Source organism: Cololabis saira, chromosome 16 (genome assembly GCF_033807715.1).
Source record: "Cololabis saira isolate AMF1-May2022 chromosome 16, fColSai1.1, whole genome shotgun sequence".
NCBI classification, from domain to species: Eukaryota; Metazoa; Chordata; class Actinopteri; order Beloniformes; family Belonidae; genus Cololabis; species Cololabis saira.
The window spans coordinates 34,227,778-34,234,758 of NC_084602.1; positions in this window are offsets into that span (position 1 = coordinate 34,227,778).

Consider the following 6,981-nt stretch of genomic DNA (forward strand, 5'->3'; position numbering starts at 1 on the left):
GTTACCAGTGTAAAAGCGCCATTAGATGTAGACGGAAAATGACTGGAGTCGGCCTGACCAAAATACAATTGTTGTCATTTGAATTGGGCCTTGGCAGGCCCGGCCATAATCTCCCTGGATGTTATGCTAACAAGACACTCTGCTATAAATCTGGAGCATAGTTCACACAACTTACTTACTTGCACAAACACACACAAATATATGCACACATGCACACAATACCCCTCCCCCATTATCCAACGCCTTCCCTGGCTCCTCTGTATCATCTCCTCCTAACACAGAAAAGCAGGTTGCAGCGCTGCGCCAGGAGGCTGTGGAGTCACTTACCGGAGATTCACACCGACAGCGTCAGATATCGCCTGTGGTTGCTCGCGATGCTACCGACGCCAGAAGACACTTGCAGTAGCGGGGCTTTAAGCTGCGCTGCAGAACTGGAGGGGGGAAAGTGTATATACATACATATATATATACAGGACTGTCTCAGAAAATTTGAATATTGTTATAAAGTTCTTTATTTTCTGTAATGCAATTAAAAAAACAAAAATGTCATACATTCTGGATTCATTACAAATCAACTGAAATATTGCAAGCCTTTTATTATTTTAATATTGCTGATTATGGCTTACAGTTTAAGAATAAGATTCCCAGAATATTCTAATTTTTTGAGATAGGATATTTGAGTTTTCTTAAGCTGTAAGCCATGATCAGCAATATTAAAATAAAAGGCTTGCAATATTTCAGTTGATTTGTAATGAATCCAGAATGCATGACATTTTTGCATTACAGAAAATAAAGGACTTTATCACAATATTCAAATTTTCTGAGACAGTCGTGTGTGTGTATGTATATGTGTATATATATATATACATACATACATACATACATACATACATACATACATACATACATACATACATACATACATACATACATACATACATACATACATACATACATACATACATACATACATACATACATACATGTATGTATGTCTATATGTATGTCTCTTCAAAAATGGGTTTTTAAAACAACTCCCTGAGAGGAAAACAAAAGGTTTATTGTGAAAAAGTGCACCTTTAATCCTCCCATCTTTTCAGTGACTGATGTGCGCCTGCTTCATGATCTTGTCAAATCTGGGTTGCAGTTTTGAGATTACCACCCTGAGTTCATTCTCAATGCCCAGCTTTGATCTGTATTTGGTTTTGATGGAGGCCGCAGCAGAAAACCCCATCTGGCATAGGTAGGATGTGGCAAAAGGAAGGAGTATGGCCAGGGCTGTCCTGCCAAGAAGTGGGTGCTCTCTCTCCACTCCAATCCAAAATGCAGCCAGTGTCTTTGCCTGAAACTGCAGCCTCAGTGTTGAGTCAGAGGTGACATTTATAAACTGTTCCTCCTCTGATGTGCTTAAGTCGGCAGGTGGTGATGCACCGAAGGGATCACGGATCCAATCATATTTTTTTGGATCCTGCATCAGGAAATATCTCTGGAAATGTTCCTGAAGGGCCGAGCTGTGTGCTTTCATAGGATCACTGTGTTCTGCAGCTTATTTTAGGTTTTCAAATGAGTCGACATGTCCAACTTTCACTTGCTGCAGCCACATCTCAAGTTTTCTGATAAATGATGTGATTTTATCTGCCAGATGTGGGAGGTGTGTATTTGTTCCGTGCAACTGTAAATTCACTTCGTTGAGTTTCAGAAACTTGTCACTGAGGTATGCAAGTTTCATGAGGTACTTGTCACAGTAAAACCTGTGGGCAAGAACGCTTCCCTCTTCCTGCAAAAAGATGCAGATTTCATCTTGCAGTTCAAATCAAATCAAATCAATCTTTATTTGTATAGCGCTTTTCAGTAGTAAAAAAGCGCTACTTACTATATCAGTAAGTAAAAAATGCAACAAAAAGCGCTTTACATAAAACAGAAAAGTTAATAATGCCCGCCCCCCGCCCCACACACACACACAGACAGATGCAAGCACACTACAGTTCACACAAGTATATGGCTGAGCACTGAGTATCCAGGTGAGGAAACGGTATCAGGGAGCCGTCCAGGCCAGGAGGTCCCATAACCCGCAGCTACAAGGGGAATGGGGGGTCTTCACAGAGACCATCCCGGCCCGGACAGATAGAGGAGTCCACACCACAGCGGTGAAGCCGTGGTGCAGAGCTCCACAACCATCCAGGCCAGAACCACCCCCAGGACGACACCCCTGCAGGCCAGAGTCACTCCCAGCATGGAGGCTCCCCATGAGGAAACACTGGAGCTAAAAGCTACAAGAAAGCAGGATAAGATAGGCTATGAGGTTAAAATACACACCTAAAAGTTGGTCTAAAAAGCAAAATATGCTAAAAAAAAAAAAGCATAAGAACAATTTAAAACCATAAGACCATAAAACCTGGGTTAAAACAACAAGAACAGCTAGTTAAAAGAAGGGTATACAAGAAAGACTAAAAGGAATCAGCTAAAAGCCTAATTAAAAAGGTGAGTCTTGAGCCTGCTTTTAAAAAAATCAAGGTTCTCCGGCAGGCTAAGGTAATGAAATGATGCCTGACCGTGGGTTATGGTTCTAACTTTGGGAATGATTAAAAGGCTGGTACCGGAGGACCTCGGGGTCCGCCAGGGTTTATAGGGTAAAAGAACATCAGAAAGATAAGAAGGCCCGAGACCGTTAAAGGAGCATGAGGCTCCTTTTAAGAAATGAGACTCTCTAGCGCCACCCTTCACCACGATGGCCGTCGGGGGTACTGCAGCCAACAGCGAAGCCGGCACGGGAGAGCGGGGAGAACGTGCATGCAGCGTCATGTGACGTCACATCCGCAGGACAGCGCGGGAAATTCGGGCCCACAATTGCAGCACATTTTGCAGCACACAGCCTGTTCAAGGCAACGGAGAGATACACTAGAGGGCTCATTCTTTTTGGTTTGGAACGCTTCATCTGACATTATTACTAGAAAACTTAAAACGTTTACGAATTTTTTTCATAAATCCTGCCTCAATCCTGCCTCATGCTCCTTTAAAGGGGACCTATTATGGCATCTCTATTTTAAACAGGCCTTGAATGTCTTAAAAACAAGCTTTTGATTGTTTTTGCTAAATAAATTAGAAATTCATCCTCCATGAGCCATGTCTTTAGCATCCCATTCTCTAACCTCATTATCTATGCAGGATTCTGAGCGGGCGGGGCTATGATAATGAGGCACTGTGCTGATTGGCTGTCTGAATGACACGATACACCGCTACGAAAAAATGGCGGAAGCTCCGGCCGGCGGTTTTGGTTGTGGACGTGGTTTCACGCATCGGAGGCCAACCGATGTAAATAACTCCTGTCGTTACGTAACGAAGGGAGCAGAATCTGAACGGCTCGTAGATCCACATCACACTGGATGGATCATCCGGGCGGCTGTACAGACACTGCAGAATTTGGTTGCTTTCCTCCTTCTCTGAGTTTGCAGGCTGAGGGGAGACCACTTTATATATGTTAAAGCAAGAAAAAATATGTTTTTCATAATAGGTCCCCTTTAAGAGATTTAAAAACTAATAAGAGAACCTTAAAATCATTAAAAGACTCTGGACAGCACTTTCCCACGTGACGGCCTTCGCTATGAAACAGAACAGCTGTGTGGTCGGAACCCATTTCCTCACAAAGTGCAGACAAAATACGGGCTTTGACAGGTCTTGTTTTTCTGTAGTTCACGTGCCGTGACATGGGCCGTGACATCATTCAGCTCGGCCTCAGCTGCTCAGACGCCAGTGCTTCTTGGTGTATCATGCAGTGTGTCCACTGCACATCGGGGGAGACTTGCAGCCCTCCCCGTTTCCCAGCCACGGCCTGTGCCCCATCTGTGCAGATCCCCACACAGTTCTCCCGCTTCAGATTGGCCTCTTTCAAGTAAGTGTCAATGCTTTTAAACAGTTCTTCTGCCGTGGCTCTGACAAGAATTTGTTTTCAGAAAAGTAATTCCTCCCTCATGTCATCTCCATCTATGAATCTGACATAAGTTATCAATAAACCGTCTGTGTTGCTGTCAGTGGCTTAATCCATCTGCGGGGAGAAGCATCTGTCTCGCACCTTATCATTAAGTTGCTCCTCGATGTCCTTTGACGTGTCATGAATGTGCAGCCGATGGTGTTGTTGGACAGAGCAACGGCTGCAGAGTCATCAATCATAATTGAAACCATGTTCACAGCACAGGGAAGTATTCATTCCTCCGCTATTGTGTGCAGCTTTTTACACTGTGCCGGTGTTCTGTCAATCCATGCTACCCGTCGAGAACTTCTACTTTGTGGTTCTGCGCACAGTCGATTTTCAAAGTTTGATTGCCACGCCCATAATTTCTTGCATCCCTTCAGTCCACGCTGCAATTTGTTTGTTTGTCTGCCCTTACTTTTATTTCATTTATTACAAAATTGATAAATTGGGGGGTGTAAGTATGCTGACATTCATCCTGCAGTGGCAGTGAGTTGATTAGTCGTCTTACCTGAATGCATGAAGTGACGGGAGCATTATTTGATAGGATGTTACTGGACTATCAAATGATGCTACCCCTGAAATATTGATTTAAAATGGATAATATGGGATGTTGAGTATTTGATCCTTCAAAATACACTACCCATGACATGAATTGCATTACACTTTGTGAACATTATACGATAAAGAGAAAAAAAACAACAATTCTATCGCTTTATTTGTTATTCATTCAGTCATTGGCCTTTATTTAACCAGGCAGGTCATTAAGAACATTCTTATTTACAATGACGGCCTGGCAAGAGACAGGGACCACTTGGGGGAAAGAAAGTGGGCTAGGGAGTAAAACACAGTAAAATTGTAGCTCTACAAAGGTAGAAAACCATTAGGTAGCGTTTTTTGATAAGGTAGCAAAAATCGATAGAACACCGGCACGGATGCGACTTTAGTAAAGAGAGACCGTTGGGTAGTTTACAAGTTTTTTTCTAAAAAGTTCACCGGGCTTGTCTTTTAGCTTTCTGTATCTTCATTCCTCCCGCGCAACCCCTGCAATCGCTTTGCGCCCCCTCTAGTGGGTGCGCCCCCCCCAGTTTGGGAACCACTGCTCTATACTGAGAACAAATTTATTGTTCTCAGTAAAGAGCATTTTTATTGGATGCTTTTTGTGAAAATGCACAGTTTTCCACAGGGACAGCAGCCTCCTCCCACAGTCCACAAACCTGTACACCATGTTAGTGTGGGCCCTATTGTATCTGTAGGATTGTATCTGTTGTTTGCCTCGTTCTCGTTTTTATCCTCGTTTTTATTTCTCCGACGAAATGAGGGCCTTTTTGTCCCCCTAAACGTGCCCCAAAAGTCACCAAATTTTGCACGCAAGCCAGGTCTGGTGAAAAATGTGATATTTAATGGTTTGCATTGATGGGCGTGGCAAAATGGCTCAACAGCGCCCCCTAGAAAACTTAGTGCCTCAAGCCCCACAATACGGTCTGACGTACATGCACGAAAATCGGTACACACCTGTATCATGTCGCAACTTAAAGAAAAGTCTCTTGGCGCCATGGCCGAAACCGAACAGGAAGTTGGCCATTTTGAATTAATCGTGTAATTTTGGCGCAATTTATGCCATTTATTCTGCCGTTAATGCGGCCCGGACCGTAACGTGCACCCAGGTGTGTTATACATCAAAATGTGCGTCTCCATCTTGCAACGATGCGCATTACTTTTCTCAGTCAAAAGCGTTACTGTGGCGACGATAGATGCCAAAAAGCGCGCCCCCCCTTCATCTGATTGGTCCATATTTGATAGTTCTTACTTTCTGCCATAACTTTGGAATGGTTTGACATAAAGACTCGTGGGTGGTGTCATCGGACTCGGTATTGAGTACTTGACCTTCATTGGACTGAATTAGCCCCGCCCCTTCTTCTGATAGTCAATATTTGATAGTCCCTATTTTCTGCTATAACTTTTGAATGGTTTGATATAGAGAGTCGTGGGTGGTGTCATCCGCTAAATGTCCAGGCCTGAAGAATCCACATGCAAGTCATACAAGCTTCCACTGCACGTGCTGCTTTTTCAATATGCAAACAGGAAACGTTCAGACTGGTTGAGATCAGTTGAGATTTACAGTAACAGAAGCAGGTCTTGATACCTGACAGCTCCACCTTAGAGAAATGTTTATTCTTGTTAGAAACCTTTTTTTTTTGTTATCTTGGATGACTGCATCAATCTATCTTGTCTCCATAAGGGAACTGAGATGGCAGCACAAAGGCATGGAGAGAGTTCAGCGTGCAACATACACATGTTGTAGACACACACTGACGCTAATGCAATTCACTGAGTTTCTGACCAACTTATTTACAGTCCTTTGTTTCAATCCTTGCAGTCAACATTAAGAAATCGAGGCTGGCGTCAGAGCTAGGCCTCAGATTTGGAATTAAGTCTTCCCATGTCCAACACAGAGCTGTGGCCCAACAATGGGACACAAAAACCATTATCTAAACGACAAAGGGTGTTTCGTTTCAAAAGCAAAAGGCAGACAAATGTTGGCGTCTCATTTATTGCTGAGAGAGAGCTGATCTGGTCTTCTTTTGTCCTTCCTGAATTAGGTTTTGCACATCAAATATCGCAGAAAATCCAATGTCATGAAAATTGATGTCAGATGCCGTCTCAATCTGCATACGGCTTACAAATTGCCAGGATGATTTACTCCAGCCTGTCAACACCTGAGTGCGGCGCTCTGTCCACTTCTCACTCAAAATGGTTCATACGCCATTGAACGCCAAAATGGCATTCAAATAGCGCTCGTGCTTGTTAAAGTGTTATGTGCGCAGTGGCAGTGTAAGGGTGTTCAGTGGACCTATGAGTTTGCAAGAAATGCAAGAAAGCAGAGTGTATTAAGTCCCGCAGTACCTCATCTCTTAAGGGGGGCGACCCTGGCACTAGAGGGCTGTGGGTACAAATATGAGACTGTACAAAAACAATGAGTGCATTATATGCAAATATTGTAGACATTTTTT